The sequence below is a fragment of the Vidua chalybeata genome, chromosome 2 (assembly GCF_026979565.1).
Source record: "Vidua chalybeata isolate OUT-0048 chromosome 2, bVidCha1 merged haplotype, whole genome shotgun sequence".
In the NCBI taxonomy this organism is placed as follows: domain Eukaryota; kingdom Metazoa; phylum Chordata; class Aves; order Passeriformes; family Viduidae; genus Vidua; species Vidua chalybeata.
The window spans coordinates 90,363,572-90,384,731 of NC_071531.1; the positions used below are offsets into that span (position 1 = coordinate 90,363,572).

At 39.2% G+C, this 21,160-nt stretch overlaps 1 long non-coding RNA gene across 1 annotated transcript; it reads right to left on the bottom strand.

The window, feature by feature from the left end:
• Positions 1-338: 338 nt before the first annotated feature.
• LOC128783341 (uncharacterized) lies at positions 339-18,466 on the bottom strand. Its single transcript, XR_008429099.1, has 3 exons — positions 18,289-18,466; positions 14,135-14,281; positions 339-2,936 (listed from the first exon to the last, which is right to left on the bottom strand). It is a non-coding gene; the product is annotated as an uncharacterized LOC128783341 (long non-coding RNA).
• Between the last annotated feature and the right edge of the window lie 2,694 nt (positions 18,467-21,160).

Sequence of the window (21,160 nt, forward strand, 5' to 3'; positions counted from 1 at the left end):
TAGATTGGTGCAGTGAGTTTAAAGAAATACTCCTACCTTGCACCCCTTATGTGAAACCATTATTAGCAGTTTCTAAGCAAAATATCTACATGATGATAGCTTAGTCAAAGTATTATCTTATTCCTTTTTCAAGCTGATGTGTTTCTAAAAGTCAAATATCAACAGAACAAGATACTTTTGAATAGCAAAAATGAGCAAAACCTTTAAGGGCACAGAGACCAGAAACAGACACTTATTTTCATCTAATGATTTTGATCTCTCTGTGATTTACTTTAGTGTTCAAGTGAGTTCCTTGATAGCACTAAGCAAATTCTAATGGAAAATAGTTTAAAAGCCTATAAAAGTTGTTTCACTTTATTCTTTGCAAATAAGGAGCAAAGCAAGAAGGCAGAAATAAATTACAAGTTTCAAAATCTCAAATGCTGAAGTAAAATTTCTTCTTTGATCCACCTTTAAGAAAATACTACTTTAAGCTAAGTCCTTGAGGAGACAAGTCAACTATAGAACAGTAACCGTTACTCCACAAATTTGAATTGCTGAGAATCACAGAGGTTTTGATTCCAGATGGTACAAATAACAAAATACCACTACAAAATATTTGACATTTCAAATTATGTAAAAGATTAAACCAAATGATAAAAATAAACTCCTCAATTGCTCTTTAGGGATTGCAATAGGAGGGACGACAGTGTTGCAAGAGCTGCTGTTGGCATACATTTTTTAATGAGCAATATGTTAAATTTCTGGTGGTATTTTCTTTAGGCCTTTGGTGCCAATAAAGCAGCCGGATTCAGAACATCCGCTTTAACCTTGAAACATCAAAAGAGCAGAGCCTAAATTTGTAAATTGGTTTCAGGACCTCATATAGGCTCCTAAACACATTCATTAATGCAGGCCTAGGTTTTTTTCCTCTGTTTAGGAGACAGATTCACCAGGTTATCAAAGCTGGGGTTTTCCCATACTACCTTAAGATATTTTCCTATTTTAATCTCAGAGATAATGAAGCTACTATCTTTCCACTGAGGAAAATCAACTCTAACTAAAATAGTCCAGATTACACATGCATTAAACATTTTGAGTGGTATTCACTGATTCCTGTAGATTCAGTAATGCTGAATACTACATCTAATCATGCTGCAAAGTTTCATACCATTTTCTAGACACCAGTCAACAGAGTCCTTTGTATTTTGAGAAAACTAGAATATAAAATAGAGGGAAATACAAGACAAATAGTTTTAATAATTGTGAAAAACCACAACTTCAAGCACTTCTGCAATTGTCTCTTCATCAGATAGTGGATGATATCCAGCAATATCCTTCCAGATAATCCCAGCTCTTTTCCAGCTCTGTATCAGTTCTGTCTCACTCATAACACAATTCCATAGAGAAATACAAGCTACAATTTATGCTTCAGAAAACAGAAGGACAGGTGGCACAAAAGAAGAAACATGATCACATGTAAAGCTAGTAAGAGGAAGGGAGGAAAAGGGGAAGAAAGCACACAGGTCATCCTCTTCTGGGTAAACACAGAGAAGTGAAAAATCCTCAGAGGTGTCCAGATGTATAAGATTTACATTAGAAGGGACTAGTTAACTAACCTACAAAAAAAGAGAGAGATTCGAACCCCCAGGATTTCTATCCCACAGTCACCTGGCAATGGAAATATAGAACTTCCATGAATTTTCACGGAATTACCCAGGGAGCCAGTGGAACAGACCTGAAAGAGTAGTCAACTGTTGCTAACAATCATAGTCTAACACAATGCAAAGCCCACATTCTTAACACACAGGAAAAAGTGGAGGCTGTACATTAAAGAACTGCACATCAAGGGGGATTCTGCAAATTGCAAGGCTGTCTTCTTCCTGCAGGCCCACTGGCAGCAAATAAGAACATTTCTAATTAAAACTTTATGTTTTGTAACTTACAACAAGTAAACACTTATCTCATTAACTTTGTTTAGACACCAAATAACTTACTTTGCATTTTAGCTGTTAGCAAGATTATACATTCATTGCAGTGAAACAATATGTTGAATTCAGAGTTAGGCAAGCACAGGAAGGAAACTTTCACTAGTTTACAAAAAGTGCTATAGTGAATGGAGACTGTAAAGTGAAAGTTAGACTATGAACCCTTTAATCTCAGGAATTTTTTCATGCAATTCTCATAAATTTCATGGAGACAATTCATAAGTAAATGCAGCAGAACCTGGCACCTATATAATATTTTGTAATTTAAGAAATTAATTTCACCTTTAAAAATAGCAATTCCGTACAAACACTAGCCAACTTTCAGACTTCTTTAAATTACTGACCATGGATGTTTGAGCAAGAACATGCCAGCCTAACAGTAAATTTTTTCAGGAGATTTTTTTTGCTTGGTTGGTGTTTTTTTACCTGTTCTTATCCTTGACCTCCATTGTCTCTTTTTCTTTGATATCTTCTTGATAGGAACATGAAGCAGATATTGGATTTATAAATTAGAAAGTTATTTTTTAATCCTTTTTGCTTATCATCTCTTCAGTGGACACCAGAAAGCCCAAGCATATGAAAGTCAATTCAGTATTCACTCCATCCCTTTTCTGCCTAAGATGTCTCTGTGCATCACCATTTGCTACTTCTCCAGTTTTCTTTTAAAGCCACTTGCTTAATTGTTCACAGAAGTTCATTCTCTTATAATCAACAACAGATCTCAGAAAGCAAGGAGGTCTTGTTCAGTTTCTTTAATATAGCCGGAATTCAGGCTATATTCTCGTGCAATTGATTTCTATTTATCTTCTAGAAAAGGCGTGGAATTCTGGAAGCTGCTGTTTCTGCTTTGTCTTCCTTTTTTTTTTTGGAAGCAGGCACAGTTGGAAGAGTATTAGTGAAGCCCAAAATCTGACATGTCTTCTCCATCACACCTGCTAGAAGATACTTCTTAACATCAGTTCAGGAGTTCTGGAAGAAGGGACACAAGGGAAAAGGGGAGTGCCATTAATACAGAACAGCGTTGAAGCAAAGGGTATGAAAAAGCCATTTCCTTTGAGGGCATAGTTGCAGTTACCAGTATGGAGTGAGTCATGATGCTAATTATAAACTGCCTTGTGCGTTGCTTGTAGGCACACAGAGGGAGAGCTGACACAGAGCAGTGAGGTTTCCTGCTTCTCCTCCAGTTTAATACCATAAAGTCAGCATGGTGACAAACACACAGAGCAGTGAGTACGCTGACTGAATGGGTATCATGGTTTAATGCCAGCTGGCAACTAAGCACCCAGCAGCTGCTCACTAACTCCTCAGTGGGATGGGGAGCAGAACCAGGGAAAAAGGTAAAATCTGTGGTTTGAGATAAGAGCAGCTTAATAATTGAAAATATTATTATAATTAATATTAATAAGAATGAAGTAATGGTAATGCAAAGAAATACAACAAAAAGAGAGACAGAAATAATATCAAAGAAAGAAAAGTGATGCACAAAACAATTGCTTACTACCCACTGACCAATGCCCAGCCCATCCCTGAGCAGAGATCCATCCCTCATGGCCAATACATCCCAGTTTATATAGTCAGCCTGACATTCTATGGTCTGGAACATCCCTTCAGCCCCTTTGGGCTTAGCTGTCCTGGCCCTGTTCCCTCCCAGTTTCTTGTGCACCTCCTTCCTGTCAAAGCACAGAAAACTGAAAAACCTTAATTTAAAATAAACACTACTGAGCAACAATGGCAACATCAGCAAGTTATCAACATTATTCTCATACTAAATTCAAAACCACTGTTCTGTACCAGCTGCTAGGAAGAAAATTAACTCTATCTATTAACTCTAACAGGCTGGGCAGAGCATTCATTAAGAAGGATTTTGCCCTTCTATTCAAATGGCTTGCAGTTAGGGGAAGAGGTTAACTAGCTTGCAATGACTTTCCACTGGGAGGATTCAAACTCTTGCCAGCTAATCCCCAGTCCCAAGGTATATAGGTCAACATCTACCGTATGCCACCTTTGGGAACTATTTCCACTGAATTTCTGTAGCACCAGAACAGTGTACAAGTGAGGCAAGATGTGTGCTGTCAAGCTGCAGGAAACAACATACTTCAATATTAAATTATTACCCAAGGAAGATAAGTTTAAGAGAGCTGGGAGTACTGACAGTGGTGTTCCATTATTGTTCTGCATCTGTGCAAATGTAAATCCTTCTCTGAGCCTCTGACAGTGTTGGCAAGTCTTTTCATAATGTGCAGTTGCATGTGTCACACATATTCAAACAGCAATGCACAGGTTCCTTCCTGACCCAGAAAGGAAAACAACTGTGGCTAAATTGCAGAAGATGAATTAGATGTAAACATGATCCTGAAATACAAATGGCATGAAAGAAAGGGAAGTAGAATCTATGGCTTGAATACTGAGGTTTTTTTAATACTTAAGGATTTTACCTACTCAGTAAAAAAAAAAATGTCGAAATGTATGAATCCTGAATGCATGTTTACTGTGACAAGCATTATGAAGAATTTAAGTTAGCATAATATGTTATTAAGTGGCTTCAATATGAATTTTTCTTTGTGTGGATGTTGAGGTGTATATCTACTTTATAATCAAAAGAAAATCCACCTTTAAGTCATACTTAAGTAATAAAGACTGAAGCAAAGGGCCTTGCAAATCCAGCCCCATTTTCCCAGATGTGAATGATTTCAAAGAAAGCAAAACCATTGCAGCCTGGCTGCATAATGGGTTGCAGTTGGAGGGGAGTGCTAAGGGAAGGATTTTTGGCTACAGTGGAAAGCCAGGCTCAAGAGGCCCAGGCACTGTGTGTGCAGCCATGGCTGGAAGATAAGGGTAGCTTATACCAGTTCCTGTAAAATGCCATTAGAAAAATCACACATGTAAAGTATTTCAAGTTATTTGAGCAGCTTCAATTGCCTTGAGGGATGATAAAGGAAAAATACCTTATAATAGAAAGTTATAGAAAGCTAATTATGACTTTAGGAGACAGCCTCTCCATAATTAGTGAGTGACACACTTTCTCAGACTCCATTCTATTTCTAGACTTGGTCTCTCAAAGATCGTCCTTTATTATGTCGCCCCCTTGATATGTTACTTTTCTTGGTATTGACACATGCAAGGAAAACAAAAATATCTTCTAAGATTTTTGACAATGACACCTTTTTCAGAAAATGGAGAGGTCCAAATTACCTAAAAACAGCCTAAAGTTATTGATACAATATATACTTTGATTAGCAGAAAAGCATGTTCTAGCACAATGTGAACTGACATCTCTACCCCAGCAAATAATTCCAGTAGTCCTCAAAGGTGCTTGGTCCTGCCAGCAGAGATGTGACCAAAAGTTTGGTATCAGATCACATTACAATCCTAGAAAGATTTCAACACAGTCATGTCTATGTTGTCTCCCAAGGAAAGAAAGAGAGCCAGCTTTGCTGTCAGATACCAGATACAGATTTATCCTGGCACATTTAACTTACTGACCTTACAATTCCCTGGTGCCTGAGCTGGTCATACAGGTTACCTTATACTTTTATGTGATACTGAGCTGCAGCATCTGAGAACATTCTCTAATTGAATTTATTGCTATAGCCAACCATAAATCTCTCCTGGAAGAAAAAAAAGCCAGTTACAATCAATGCCTATGCCAATTTTCTGCCGTGAAATTTATTACCTTTTAGGATAAAACACTCTTGCTGGAGGATTTTACGTTTGTCTTTAATTGAATTTTGGGGGAGGAGGTTTAGCAGTCAAAGTGCAAAAACAATCAACTTTGTGGATGTCTGTGATTAGTTGTAGGTAGGAACCACAGGAACAGCTACGCAAATACCTAATTTTGCCTGCAAACCAGGTAGGTGGATATATATATATGTGTGTGTGTGTATATATGTGTATATATATATACTGCTACAGAAATTTTTGTTTTAAAAACCATTAGTGGTTGTCTGATTATCTATCTGTTCATTCCTTCTCCATCCTAATTAATATTAGGATCAGTCTAAATTAAATACACTGAGTTTCTTTCTGCAATGATAATGCCTAAATCAGAATTGTTAAGTCTACCCAGCAGCATGGGAAAAAAATACAAGAAACATCAGAATTACAGAACACTATCCAAAGTTTTGAGTAGGAAATCTGTGCACAAAGTACTGCAATAGCTAATGCTTAATATATGTTTTAGATATATGTTTTAGGCTAAAAGCACAGATTGTTCCTGTTAACGCAAAATTTATACTAGCTGAGTTCAAAATGCATTTCTATCAAAATAAGTTCAAGGCCATCACACAAATGCAGGTACCACACATATGTAAAGACTTGCTTCTCAGAGATGCCTGTTCTGCAGAAATTTGAGACAGACCTGATACAGTGAAATACAATAATGTGACAGCAAGCTATAAAACCTGGAAATAAAGTAGATATGTCCTTAGTATGTTAATTGTCTAGACAGTTTTGATGAAGCAACTTCAACTGAAATGAGTACTCCACATCATCAGCAGATAGAAATCAGTGCCATCAGTAAAATATATGGCTCTGCATTTATATTGTTATGAATTACAGGAGATTTCATGCTTTATCACATAGAATTTTAAGATTAAAAATATACTGAAAACATTCCAAAATGCCAATACTTTAATAATAATTATAGATTTGAAAATATTAATGCTACCAATTCTATATTGTTAATGGTATTCATACTAAAATCAATAAAAATGCTGTATCCTTGTTGACTTTTATATAGAGAAGAAAGTGATGGCAGCTGCAACAAAGTGATTATTTTTCTAGAGTGTAATGATTTTGATGCCTTTGCACAGTAGGCATTGCTGCTTTTTGATAAAACACCACAAACATACATGCAAGGATAAAAATATTTAAGAAATTAAAATCGGGACAAATGCAGCAGTCAGTGCAATACTTGCACAAGCAAGTATTGCTTGTGCCTACCCTTTCCAAGGTCACACCAGCGCCATGAAGACCAGCAGTTATTCCTCTTAGGATGGCCATGAGCTGTCAATGAGCTCTCACAGCCCAGAAAGCCAGTGGTGTCCTGGGCTGCATCCACTGGTGGGCAGCAGGGCCAGGGAGGGGATTCTGCCCCTCTGCTCTGCTCAGCCCCCACCTGCAGCGCTGCATCAGCTCCGGGGTCCCAGCACAGGGAGAACAGGGACCTGCTGGAGCGAGTACAGTGGAGGCCATCAAGATGATTAGAGGGATAGTGCACCTCCCTATAAGGAAAGGCTGAGAGAAGTGGGATTGCTCGGCCTGGAAGAGGGAAGGCTTCATGGTGCCCTAATCGTGGCCTGAAGGAAGCCTACAAGAAAGGTGGAGAGAGGCTTTTACAAGAGCCTGTAGAGACAGGACAAGAGGGAATGGATTCAAACTGAAGGGTAGCTTTAGAAAAGAACTTCTGAAGAGATTTCTTTACTGTGAGGGTGGTGAGGCACAGAAACAGGCTGCCCAGGGAAACTGTGGATTCTCCATCTCTGGATGCCTTCAAAGCAAAATTGGATGGGGTTCTGAGCAACCTAGTGTCCCTGGAAGGTGTCCCTGACCATGGCAGGGGGTTGGAACTGGATGATCTTAAAGATGCCTTCCAACCCAGCATATTCTGTGATTCTATGACCTTTAGCAAGGTTTTCTAGTTCCCTCAAGATGAGTGAAGACCCTGTCCTGCTCTTTGCCTCACAGCATGGCAGTCATCTGACCATCCTGAAATTTATTCATTGTGAAAACTTTTTTATTATTAAAGGAAAGAAAGCCTCCAGCAGCAATCAGTGAAGGCATAAAAGTAAGTAGCAGTTCTGGTGTAGAAGCATTTGCAGCACATACTGGAAAATATTTCAGAGTTGCCTGAGCAAACAGAGCAGCCACTAGCAATCCAGCACTGCTGACAGCCCTGTTGTTCTCAAGATTAATCCAGTATCTCTTCACAGCTCCGTGCCGCCTGGATACATCAGCTGAACATTATCTTAAGCCATGGAGTTGAGGAAATTTGTCTCAGATATAAAAGAACAAATGAACTGAAACAAAAAATAGGTCTCATACCAACTTTATCTGTTTCTTTCTTAGAGGAACAAAAGCAATACAATTCTTAAAATGCAAATGTGCTTAACACAAGACCTGCCATACTTCACTTATGGAAAAGGTGACTCAAGAAGTATGATTACATGCAACATCAGGAAAAGTCTAAAAATTATTTGGAATAGTATGTTTGATTCAAACTTGGAATAAGTTTGATTCTATGGTATTCAAATGACCTCACAGTAACCATCTGGTTCTGTGTGGTTGAATTATGCATAAAGAATCCTTTCATCAAATCCTGATGAAGTAAACTCAGATACCAAATGACAATGTCTCAAAGTGATTTCTCAACAATGCATAGCAGCTGGAGGAAAAGTCTTTAAAAAACCCCACAAAACTTGGAGAAAGAGCCATGTGGTTAAGACCTCACTGCTGTTCTCCAGAAGTGTGGAGATTTTAAGACCTTTTCTCTGAAATTTAAAGCATCGGTTGCCACAAAAAAAAAGGAAAAGCAGAAGGAGAACTATTTGTGCTTAGTGTTGGTTCTGAATTTATTAATGGGCTTTCCAATGAAATGGGAAACTGACACTGCCTATGAACCATAATACAGAAGCCTAAAGAGCATTGCAGTCACAAAGATATGAACAATGGGCTATTAAGCTGAGGAAAAAATAGCATATGAATTATGACTTGACTGCAGAATATGATGCCTTTAGAGATACACAGCTTAATAGATAAGCTTTTCTTGCTCTAAAGCAGGGTACACTAAGTCTGAGCTGAACACTAATTTCTGGTGTCTGCAACTATCTGGACCATCCACCATAGCAACACACTGTTCTGTGCAGACTGGCCAGTGCAAGAGTTTATGAATTTTCTATCAGCAGGGTGTCAGTCTCAAAATCCCTGATGAGAAACCGGGTGAAGAACAAGATATGAACTGAGCCCTTATACAAAAAAATACTAAAATTTCAGAATAATTGCATCGTTTTTGTTGAACTCAGTCTCTGTAAGTGATACAGGGCTGGAAGGAAAAGTAGCTGGTCAAGTTCTCTGAAAATACAATTCCACAGGAAGGAAGAGAACTGAGTACTTTTGCAGATTTCCTTCTCTCTCTTTTTTTTTTTTTTTTTTTTTTTACATATAGATTTTGTTTGGATTCAGCTAAAATAAATCTCCTTCAAGCACTTTTCTTCAAGAGTAACATGGAAAATTCACACCTTAATTATTGTTTTGCAACATTTCTAGTGGCTGAAATATCAGGAAAACCAAACACCCTTCTTGGTTACTTAAGGGCACTGTACTGTGCTGTACACAGAAAACCATTATAACAGATACATGAAGTCACAGAGTGCATCTGAAGTACACTTTGCAGATAAGCACTTAAATTGAAACAGTAACTGAACTTATTCCAAAGATGAACTTAGAATAGTTATATACTATAAGGTCAGTTATGCACTAAATGCTGAATACCCAATCTTGGTATCCAAATTCCATATGCATTGCCTCCTGCACTATAAGCTAACAGGCAGTTCAGGCTTAGGTATACTGAACTATACCAAATAAGAATACTTGATTTAGTTGGTTTAGATGTACACAAATAGCTCTTTGTTTACATTCAAGTGTTTAAAGCAGAAAAAAGTACACTTAGGAAATTTTCTCACTTACTGAGTAAGTCAAACTCCAAGTAATTATAACAAGTAATACACATATATGGAAAGTTATCCTTTCACGCATGGTGTCTAAAATTTTTTTTGTTTTTACCTTTAAGTGAAGGGTTTAGCTATATCCAAACACTGTTACTGATCTAACTTCAACATTTCAATGAAAGGTAGATGGGTTCAGATCTTCAAAAAGATTATCTTCAATGAAGAAAATGAATTGAAGTTTGACTTAGGCATTAATATTCCCTGAATGCTATCAATGTGATAGGTGGCCTCACTGCTTTTTTTCTGGCCTAGAATCTTCCCCTTTGGTCACTTTGCAGCACAGATGGCCAGGAAGTAATTGAATTCAGGGAAGATTGATAGCCACAAAGCACTAACCTGTATCAGATATACATAAATGTGATTGATTGATTGATTGATTGATTTATTGATTGAGTGTATGAATGTGTTTTGCAGTATCTCATTTGTTAAAGTTTGAGTTAGATGGAAATTTTTAGACTACAACTCAGAAATCTGCATCTGACAGACAAAATCCTGACAAGAGAATTTCAAGTCTACAGTTACAGTATATTCCCAATACTTTCATGGAGGAGAAAATATTAACAACTCTCAAAGGAGCATTTATGAAGGCAAACCTTCTGCTAATACTTCTCCTGCCCTCAATTATTCTTGTGAAGAGCCTTTTTTCACATTGGGTTACTGTAAAGCTTATGATGAGGTAATCTTGATGACATCATGAGCCTGCCAAATCAGTCTGTCCTTCAGGAGGAATGAGAGATACAGACAGCCCCAGTCTGAGGGATCTCCAGGAGAGACAAACGTGTATTGCTGACATAAATACATAAATACATCTGACGAAACTGAGCTCTGATTCATCTCTTCAGGACAGATGTTCACTGAACGATGCATTTCCTACTCTGAAATAGCTTCCAAATGATTTCTGAGTACAATTTGAGATATGGCCTTTTTACTTAGAAAGCCTCACTCACAAACTATTATAGAGCAAGGTAGCAAAGGCAAGTAGCATTCCCTGATATTTTTCGCATTCAACATGGGAGCCAAGATGATATGGCCAATAGGAAAAAAGGTCCAGAAACTGAAAATTCCCTGAGGTAGGAATTAAAGTTAATTCACTCTAATTGGAAGTAATTAGATCATTTCTGAAATCGCCATTTTTGTAGGAAATATTTTTAATGAATCAGAGATAAGTACTATATACTGGGGAAAACTGTTCTGGGCAGTTACAGATCCTTTGTGCATCGTGAGTAGCGCACTCATGTATCTCAAATCTGCTAAATGTAGGCTATAAACCAAAAATTAATGGATTCATTAAGGACAAAATGCCTTAGTGTGCTCTCCTGAAACAGCAACTCACTGTTGTTCAGTCAGCTGGCAGAGAATTTCAATGTTGATGTTCAATGGTGATTTTGTTCTGTTTGCTTGTACCCGAGCATACCACAAGACTGTTCAGCTAAAGGTAGAAGAGCAAATCACATCAGTTTTGCCTTGCACCCAGACTTACCACAGGACTCTCTGACTAAGGCTAAGGAGCAAAATATTTTGTAACAACAGTTTGTTTGATACAGTAGCACTGTAGTATCAAATCTAGAATAAAGGCCCCCAATCTGCAACTATTAGAAGGAATCACATAATTCAGAACCTACAGATAAATCACAGCCACCTGAACAAATAGACCAGACCTGTGCAGAGAGGAGAGAAAACAAAACATTACTTTGGATCAGGCTGATCCTGACCTATGGAAAAGTGTATCAATATTCCCTTTTTTTGCCCAGCTGGTGATGCTGTTTGATGCACCCTGGGATGGGGTTTGCCCTCCTGGCTGCCAGGGCTCACTGCTGACTCCCACTGAGCTGCTGCCTACCATGAGCCCCAGATCCCTCCCTTCTGGGCTGCTCTCCAGCCTCTCCTCTCAGGGCTTGGGCATGTGCCTGGCATTACTTGGTCCTGTGTGCAGAAAGTGGCATATCAGATAGACATAATGCCCAAGGCCAGAACCAGGCTAGATCTGGGCCATGCAGCTGGTGGGTAGTTCTGCTCCCAGGTCTCTGTGCCCCTTATGACATCCCAGTGATCTTGAGAGATTTGTAGGAACTTTGAAGAAACAGGGTTTGTTTTAGGTCAAAACACCTGAAATAGTGATGGTTACATTGTTCCTAGCACAGACTTAACCCTGCATGTGTCTATGACTGGTGTTAAGGAGAGAGGCAGGTCCATGAATGAGAAGTGGGGAATATTTTGCAGGCTATATTCTTTCTCTAAAACAATTCCACATGGTAACCAGCCAAATTTCCCTGCAAGGACAGGGAAACAGACACAAGAGTGAGATCAGCTCTGATGAGTTCTGTTCATATACCTGGCAAAGAATATTCAGACCAACAGAAATACTTCTGAGGTGTTTGTTGCATGGCTGCTTGTTTGTTTTTTTTTTTTTTGTTTGCTTTTTTTTTGTTTTGTTTTTGCTTTTTTTAGTTACTGATGTTAATAAAAAAACCCTTCTTCTCTTCATTTACTCCAATTTTTAAATGAAAAAAATCAGGAAGATATTTTTATGATCACTATGTACTTGTACAAGTATGGATAGGGTTTGGCAGACATGACCAGAAGTGTTTTTTTCTCTATGTCATTTGTCAGCCACAATTGATGACAAATGGCATGGCATTTTCTGTCTATGACTAGTATGCTTTTAAGCAGGGAATCCATCTGTATTAATTTCTACTTAACAAGTGGGGGGGGGGAGCTTGTCTCTACACTGGGACACATTATGCTGAAAACTTTCAACTAGGAATGCCAAATGTTGCAACAGCAAGGAGATGAACACAGATCTGGCTTGATACAGCATACCAAGACAGTGCAGAGGAAATATTTTAAAAGCTGGGACTATCCAAATCATTTACAGATGCTGCCAAGTGTGAAAAGCACTGAAATGTCACCTGTTTTTGCAGCAGGTGCCATTCATGACAGCAACTGTTGTTGAAAAACATCCTTAAAAGTCTGCCAAGACTTGCTGTGTCCATGACTTGACACCATGTCCTTCTCTTCCATTGCTTCACAACATACCCAATTCCACAGAGTACTTTCTAGAGGGACATTTTAATACTCTTTTTTCTTCCCCCCAGTCAAAAATACTAAAAGGGTGGCCTAACAATGAAAGAAAATGACCAAGGGCCAGAACATGGACTTTTCAACACATCCAGCATCTATAACATTATTCACAGAGAGCTATATTAAGCATCAGGTGCTGCATATATAAATAAAGCTGCACTCATGAGTGTATGCAGAGTGTTTTGAACTACTTGATTAAACTGCACCTTATTAGTGAAAATTATGATTAATGATGAGCTTATAACAACAAAGCTTACTCTGCAAGCACTACAATAAAAAGAAAGAAATGAGAAGCACACTTTAGATTGCAGTTGCTATGCTAATAATTAATAAATGAAGCCATGCTGAAAGGGTATGTGGAAGATTTTTATACTATAGAGTTTAGGTTGCCAAAAAAAAACCACTGCAATTTGTTCTATTATTTTTGGCCTTTTTTTTAGAAAACAGTAAGACTTCCTTGCTACTTGGATTTTACAACACGATGAGAGAGATGTCGAAGATCAAGATAAAGGGTCAGGTGGGAGGCCCTGGGATAAATACACTTAAGGGAGTCTAAGCAATTTTCTTTCTCCATTATGTTCCACAAATTAAGCTGGTGGCTTTTCCATCCAGCTATAACATTAATCCATCAGCTGAAGAGGAGACAGGGTCCTTCTCATTTATTATTTATAAGACAGGGCATGCACAACTTATCTGACATCATCCTTGTCACAGCTAATGAGAAACTGTAACAAATCTATCTTTATGGATCTGTCACAGAAGATATGAAAAATCTCATATCTAATGATCCATTTTTCTGTGGTAGGGAAGGGCTTGCTAACCTACACAACTAAATAGATTACTGTATATGATTGTGTATGTCCCAAAGGGATGAGCTTTCCACAACACTACTGCTGTTTGAGGGGTGTCCCTGTGTCCATATATGTGCATTGCATAAACATCAAACAACAAGCATGAGTCAAAGAGATGTTCTTACAGGAGTACCAAAACAGGAGTAACCAAAACAAACTAGAAATCAGTTTAAACAATTTAAGTTCTTCAGCTCTTAAATCTATTTTACTGTGGTGGGTCAACAGTGTGTGGCTGAGATTCTAGCTGGCACAGGGTGGGGAAATACAAGCCAATGCCAAGATCCAGGGAAGCATTTCCAACACCAGTCCAATATGAGCATGAAGGTAGTGAGCTTAAAAATGCTGGCACCTGGAATGAGGCTCTACGTCACTCTATAGTGCAAAAATCATCCTTACCCATGGAGAGACAGAGAGACTAGACAGAGAGCCTGGTTCAGAACATGCAGACAGGAGCTTGGCTGTACCTCTGAGCACAGAGAGCTAAGGACTTGAGCACTATTTAGTTCCCTACCTCGTATTTAGCAGTGTGTCTGTGGCCTGGAGAGTAGGAGAAATGCAAGGTGCTGCCAGAGGATAACGGCAGGCTGGGGCTGGCACTGCTGTTACAAAAAACCATCATGGCAGCTGGTCAGAAGTGGTGATTTATGTAGGAATTGTCCTGGTATGGAGAAAAAGAACAATATGGAGAGAGAAATTTGAGAAGGAAGGGGAAGGTTTACAGGAGGCATTTTATGGGGAAAGTGCAGGTAGCACAAACAAGGATCGAGGGCACAATCCTGAAGTTCGCCTTCTCTCCCAGCAGGTCTCCAGACATCTGACATTAGCAATTTCTTTCATAGTGTGAATGATTTTATGGGACAGGATTTGGCAACAGCTGGTGTTTTCTTGTAAAGCACATCAGACCACTCTGAAGCAACTATCACATTCCCCAAGATCTCAGCTTACATCATTTAAATCAGACAATAACTTTGCTGTTACCTCTGTAGAGCTCCACATTGCACCATATATAACTAACAAAGAGATAAGTAAATCAGCCTGTCCTAAAATGAAAAAAAAATACAGGCTGATCCTTTTGCTTCACCGAAGCTAAAACTCTGTTGTGATTTAATTCCAGCCATCAGCTAAGCACCACTCAGAGGCTTTGCTCACCCATCTTCCCCCACTGGGATGAGGAGAATCAAAAAGAAGGTGAAACCTATTGGTTGAGATGAGAATAGGTTAAAAAATGTAATTAAACAACAATAACAATAATAATAATTTTCATGCAAAGGAATACAACAAAAAGAGAGACAGAAACCCAAGTGAAAAAAGTGATGCACAACAGTTGCTGACCAATGCCCAGCCCATCCCTGGGCAGCAACCAGCCCCTCCCACCAGTTTATATACTGCACATGACATTCCATGGTATGGAATACCCTTTTTGGCTGGTTTGGCTTAGCTGTCCTTGCTGTGCTGCCTCCCAGCTTCCAGTGTACCTCCTTGTTGGCAGAGCAAGGGAAACTGAAATGTCCTTGATTTAGAGCAGGCACTACTTAGCAACAACTACATCAGTGTGTTATCAACATCATTCTCATACTAAATCCAAAACACAGCACTGTGCCAGCTGCCAGGAAGAAAATTAACTCCATCCCAGGCAAAAGAGTAATTTAAATACTAACACTGTTGTTTCTTTCCTCATGGGAGACCAGAGTACTAAAGCTCTGACCTTTGCTATTTTCCACCAGCTGCCATATCTGAAATAGGTGGTGATTGGTATATGCAGCCAGCTGTAACATTCTCCGTGTAAGAAAAGAGAAACCAAACTTCACCACTGAGAGGGGCCTGAGGCACAATCATGCCCTCCTGTGAGGTCACCAAAGGAGATCAAAACACCTGCCCCATCCTGTCATGTCCCATTACCTATCAGAAATAATGCCTTATTTTGGTTTCACCTGGGTGGAGAAAGTTTCTACAGGTAATTTTAGGAAAGACAACTAAGCCTCATTTATTTCTATCTGATCTTCATAGCTGCACCTTTTTTTTTTTTTTTTGCACATAAACACATGTAGGTCTTCACAGACAATGTGAAACCTTACTTTCTCACAGTTCTGGTGTCTCTCCATCACAACTAACAGCTTGCTAAAGGTTCCAAACAATGACTATCTTCTGCTAAGCTGATCAAAAAGAAGATAAAAAATGCTAATTAACTACATCACCCCATTTATAGATTTAACTCAATACTGCTAAAGTGCAAATATATCCATTAAATGCACACTTAGAAGAAAAACGTCAACTTACTGTACCAAATAATTGTGTGAGCTGTTATATTTCTTAGCTGAGGCAGAAATAATTGCTGAATAATTTGTGTATAACAAAAAATATTGCTGAGTGAATTAACACTTTTTTCAAAAAGACTAAATCTTCCAAAGGATCAAATATTTCAAAATCTGACATGCATGTTTTCAATTCTGTTTGTTATTCCAAGAGTTCATACATATTGAGCAACTAGACACTTTAAACTCTTCAATAAAATGCTCTTTTGCCTTACAAAGCCTACACTTTTGTATATTTTAGCATAAAAACTAATACAGTATTTTAGAAACTCTGCTTTTGAGAGTAGGATCCAAGGGCCCCCAAAAATTTGAAGTCAGTGAACATGGGCTAGTTTTAGATATGTGATATATCCGTTTTTTTCTGTAAGTGCTGCTGTACTTCCATTAACGGAAAGAAAATACGGTCCAAACCTGAGCATCTTAGGTCCTCTGTATTATACTTTATAAATCTGTGCCTGTTTCCTTGGAGGTCATAAAAAATCACATCTAAGAAACAGGAAAACAATCAAGAAAGAAGGACAGAGAAACAAAAGGTTTTTGAGTTGGCCCCAGAAACACCAAATTCACCCCAGTGTACTTCTGCTGAAAACAATGGAAGTACACAGGAGCTGAATATTTCCCACTGTCTTTACACAACAGTAAGCAGCCTGTAAAATTATATTTTTCAATAGTCCTGCACATTTTCAGTAGGTGAATAGACCTTAGCTATGTGGGACTGAGGAGTTTTTTAATATTTTTGTATTCTTGCAAATGATTACTTTCTTAGTCTTTGGAAACCCTGTTTCCAATCAGAAATTCTGCTCGGTGTTGAAAGGGTGACAATCCTGACACAGGGGAAGAAAGGACAAGGATGAACACTGGCAATACCAAGCCTCAGCATTCACAACCACTGCCAGAGCACTCCCTAGGTAACAGTAATTTGCTATAAGCTCATTAAGGGATAAATTTAGCTTCTATAATTCAATTTCTGATAGCGAGCAATAAGAAGTTGTTTTGCAAATAGACAGCTGATGGAGAATACATACCTCTGGGAATACAAGGTGAGGGCAACTTCCAAAGCAATGATGGTAAAAACTTCCCTGTGGGTTCCTTGGTGTGGGGGAAGATCTGCCTTACATCCCCACCGAGGAGATCAGTGTGATGGGGCAGAAGTGCATTACCTTCAGCCCTCAGCTTCAGGAGCTGCAGCTCTGCCAGGTCCCAAAAGAGATGCACAAAAGAAGGCTCCTCCTTGCAACAACTACCCACCCTCCTTAACAGGCCCACACAGGCTGCTTGTCACCATTACTTTACCCCGCTGTCACCTCCGCGACACCGAGGAAGATCTCCCAGCGGTTTCTGCAGGAGCTACATTAAGCACCAAGGTGCAACCACAAAGGACATCAAATAGATAGATGATATTCTCTGGCTTAGAGCAAATCATCACAGCTTTATGCAGTACTTAGACAAATGAAAGCAAAATTAATATTCTCATGAAACAACAAGGAAATACTCACTACTTGTGTTTTTTTTCACTCTGCTGATAGGTGTAGTTTTAGCTACAATAAAAAAATTTTGTCTGATTACCAAAACAAATTGCTGAGAAATGCAGTGCAGTAAACTTGCCCTAGCACTGCTTTTTCTCTTGAAGCTAGATCATTACTAGATCATTAGGGCATATGCAGAATAAAAAGCAGCAAATCATTTGCCAAAGAGAAAATATTGGATTTCTGTAAGAAAAGCTTACATTTAAAAATATATACATCTATTTCAGCTAGCAACAGCCCAACGATAGGAAAGTGTACATTCCTTCGAGTAATAAATCATACTTGGCACTCTTTGGAAGAGCTATGTTAAGAACTAGTCTCCTGATCGTAACACATGAAGCCATTGAAATTTCATAAGCTTTCTACAGCTGCATACATGAGAAAAAAATTAAAATAAAGCACCTGGCATGAAGTAAGTTTGTATAACAAATCATTCTAGAGAGTGTGAAAAAATGCATTGTGCATCCCTGTGCTTGAAGGCAGAGCTGAAATTCAGCAAAAGGCCTTTGCACAGGGAGGGTGGTGCTGCAGCAATCTGCTAGCACATCTATAGAGCAGAGCCCAGATAAGCCATCAGGAAAGGAGAATAAGCTCATGTGCACAGTCCTACTCTTCACCCACCCTACCAACACACTGCAGCTGTGAGTCACTCAAAAATCCTGTAGACACAGAGACAATACAGTTATTATTTGCTTAAATACACTATGAAACGAGTCACAGTTAATGATTTCTTCAGCTGTAAGAGCTAAAAGCATCGGGATACCCATAAAACATCTCCCACAAACAACTGCAGTGACCACGGGATCTGCTGTTGAGCTCGTACTTACATCGCGGCATCAGCCGGGACAAAGCTCGGCATTTAACTATTTCTTCGTAAGCTGCTTCCCCATGCTTGCCTGCTCATTGTGCCATTCCTTCCACTGATTGCTTGTGTTTGGCAGCATCTGGACTGCAAAATGATCCTTTGCCCCCTCTTTTGCAAAATCAGCAGGCTGCGGAGGGATGCGTGACCACTACTGCAGCCGATGTATCCAAACAGCCCAATGCAGCAGAAGCTTTAGCTCCCCCTTCCCAGCCTGGGTTTTTTCTTTGTCTGTGTGGGTTTTTTTTTAAAGAGATATGGTCCTGACTAACCTCAGGTTTCAGGAGCACAATACAAGCTCCAGGCATGGGCCAGTCAAACAGATGTGGAAGGATACCAAGACAGAAGACGAAAATAATACAATTTTAAGAGACGTTACTCAAGGCGTAACATGTATTTGAACTGTTTCCTGTAACAGATCAAATTTTGTGATGGGTTCTCTTTAATTCAATTTTTTTCTTGACATTTTGCTGCTTTATTTCTTCACTTTTTAAATTTTTTTCAGCTTGTACTATAGAAATAATAGGTTTTCTGCTTAATTATTTCACCCTTCAACTCTCTTTCTGCATCAAAGAATGTTTACATTTAAATGTTCACAATTTGAAGAAGTCCTCTGTTTAAACTTTTGTTTGTATAGCAGTTTTAGCAAATATCTTTACTGTTCTGGTTCTGTTTTACTAACATGGTATGTTCACACTCTTTAGAACTTCCTTAAATTAATTTTGTCAGTGCTGATTACATCAAAAGTCAGAAGTCTGTGGGCTACCAGTAGCATCCCAAGCCTGGTTTCATTTTTTAAGCTGGCACAGGTAGCTGTTAGCACTTCCACATTTTTAAACTCATCTCCTTATTAATTTTACATTCATATTCCCATTCATGTGATCAGCTGCATAAAGCAGATCTCAGCATTTAAGGCGTTTCTAAGATTTTTCATTCTCTCCCCTTGGTCATTCATGTTAACTTGTCAGGTTGTCCTCCAGGAAAATCAAGAAACCTTCCCTTTGAGACCCCTTCTAATCTTGCCAGTTGTGTTTCTTTGAATTCCATGTAGAATGCTGTCCCTCCCCTTGATCCCGTAGCCTACTGGCAGAAACACATAATTCCAACCTGTCAGTCTTCATTTAAAATGCTGGACTAACACAGCACTTCACAAGAGCTTTACGATTGGCTGAAAGGATGAGATTAGGGATTTCTCCTGAGTCTGGAGCTCTCTTTTCCCTCTGCAGACCTGAGAGGCACAGGTGATGGACTAGAAATAGCTACTCTACAGGGTAATGTCAGCAGAGGGAGAAAAAACAAACACAGAGTACTAATTCACCTTTATACATACAGAGGACTCCTCCTTAGACAGCTCCTGGACTTTACTACACCTCTGCTGCTTTTGGTTAGAAAAACCTGTTTTCCTGCCAAGGAGCTGAGGCTGGCTTCTGTCATGTTGAAGGTTAAAATAACATTGCAAATACTAAGAGGCTACTGCTACATTGTATAAAAGAAAATATTACTTCTCCAAGGAAAAGAAGTTTGTTCCATATTAAAGTACATCTGATAGTGAAATTATTTGTCTTATCAGAAGCAATTTACCAGAAGAAGACAACATCCTTATATTTGGAATCCTGATCATGAAAGGTCAAGAGGAACTGAGCGGAAGTAAGCAACAACGCTGTCCCTACAATATTGCTTTTTGTTGCATAGAGATCAAGGAAAACACATTTTTCTGGTCATCACATCTCAGCTTTAACCACAGAAACAGTAAGAGATCCTGTCTGAGCTCAAGTAAACAAAAGGACATTGTAACCAGGCAAAGCAGACTGTTTAGTCAGGAAAACACATAGTGCCAGTCTCTAAAACATTGCCCCTCTGGATAATCTCCTGCAGCACAATGATCTCACACAGCTGTCATGTTGCTCCTAAGTTTCAATGCCACAAGGATTGGCCCCAATGCAGTGGCACTCTGAGAATGACCTTCTGAGCAGGGCACGTGTGTCGGCTGCAGCTGCCCGTGGCCACGCTGGCCACATAGGCCAGTAGCATGGCATCAGCCCTGTTTATCAATGTCACATTCTGAATGTAGGAAAAAATCCATACAGGGGGGTGGGAATGAAGCCACAGATGACACAGGAAGCATCGCAAGGATAGGAGGCAATGGGGGAGAAGATGTTGAAATAAAAATGCTTTAAAAGCACTCTCTCACAAGTGCTCAAATCCTTTTTAAGGAGCAAGCATAAAAAGCCCTCCTTTGAAATTCCATTCCTAGAGTGAAAATAGCTTATGAACAACTAGCATTATTAGCAATCTTCTTATAGAAGAATGTCAGCTGAGGGCAGCCCTGTGTCTGAAAACTAAGCCTGAAAAAGCAGCTGGGCTTCCCATGTGGGAAGCAGGTGAAGGGCAAATTTCCCCACCAGGGACATTTTAAAACAAAGGCAAAAATAAGTATTTGATTAATGCGTTCAGCATCCTAGCTGTGAAAATCAAGTAAAATTAGAAGGCTCATTTCTAGTGCTGCTGAGTTTGGTATGACTTTGCTGACATGGGTGAAGTACAGCCAGCCAGCTACTCAAATTGATGGCCTGTGAAGCTGATACCTTATAAATTTCACCTGCCTCCTCTTTCAGTCAGAAACATTTTTCTTATTTCTCTTCCTCTTTAATTTCACTTCCCTCCTCCTCAAATGGGACACCTCCTCTCACGCAGCACCCTCAGCATCAGCAGCTTCTCTATGTTGACCATGAAGGGAGAGGCACAAAGTCAAATCCCCTGGTGCCTCTTGGGCACTTACTGTGGCAGTGGCAGAATGGGGAGAGCTGGGTTCCTACTGGGCAGCACGGGGCTGGAGG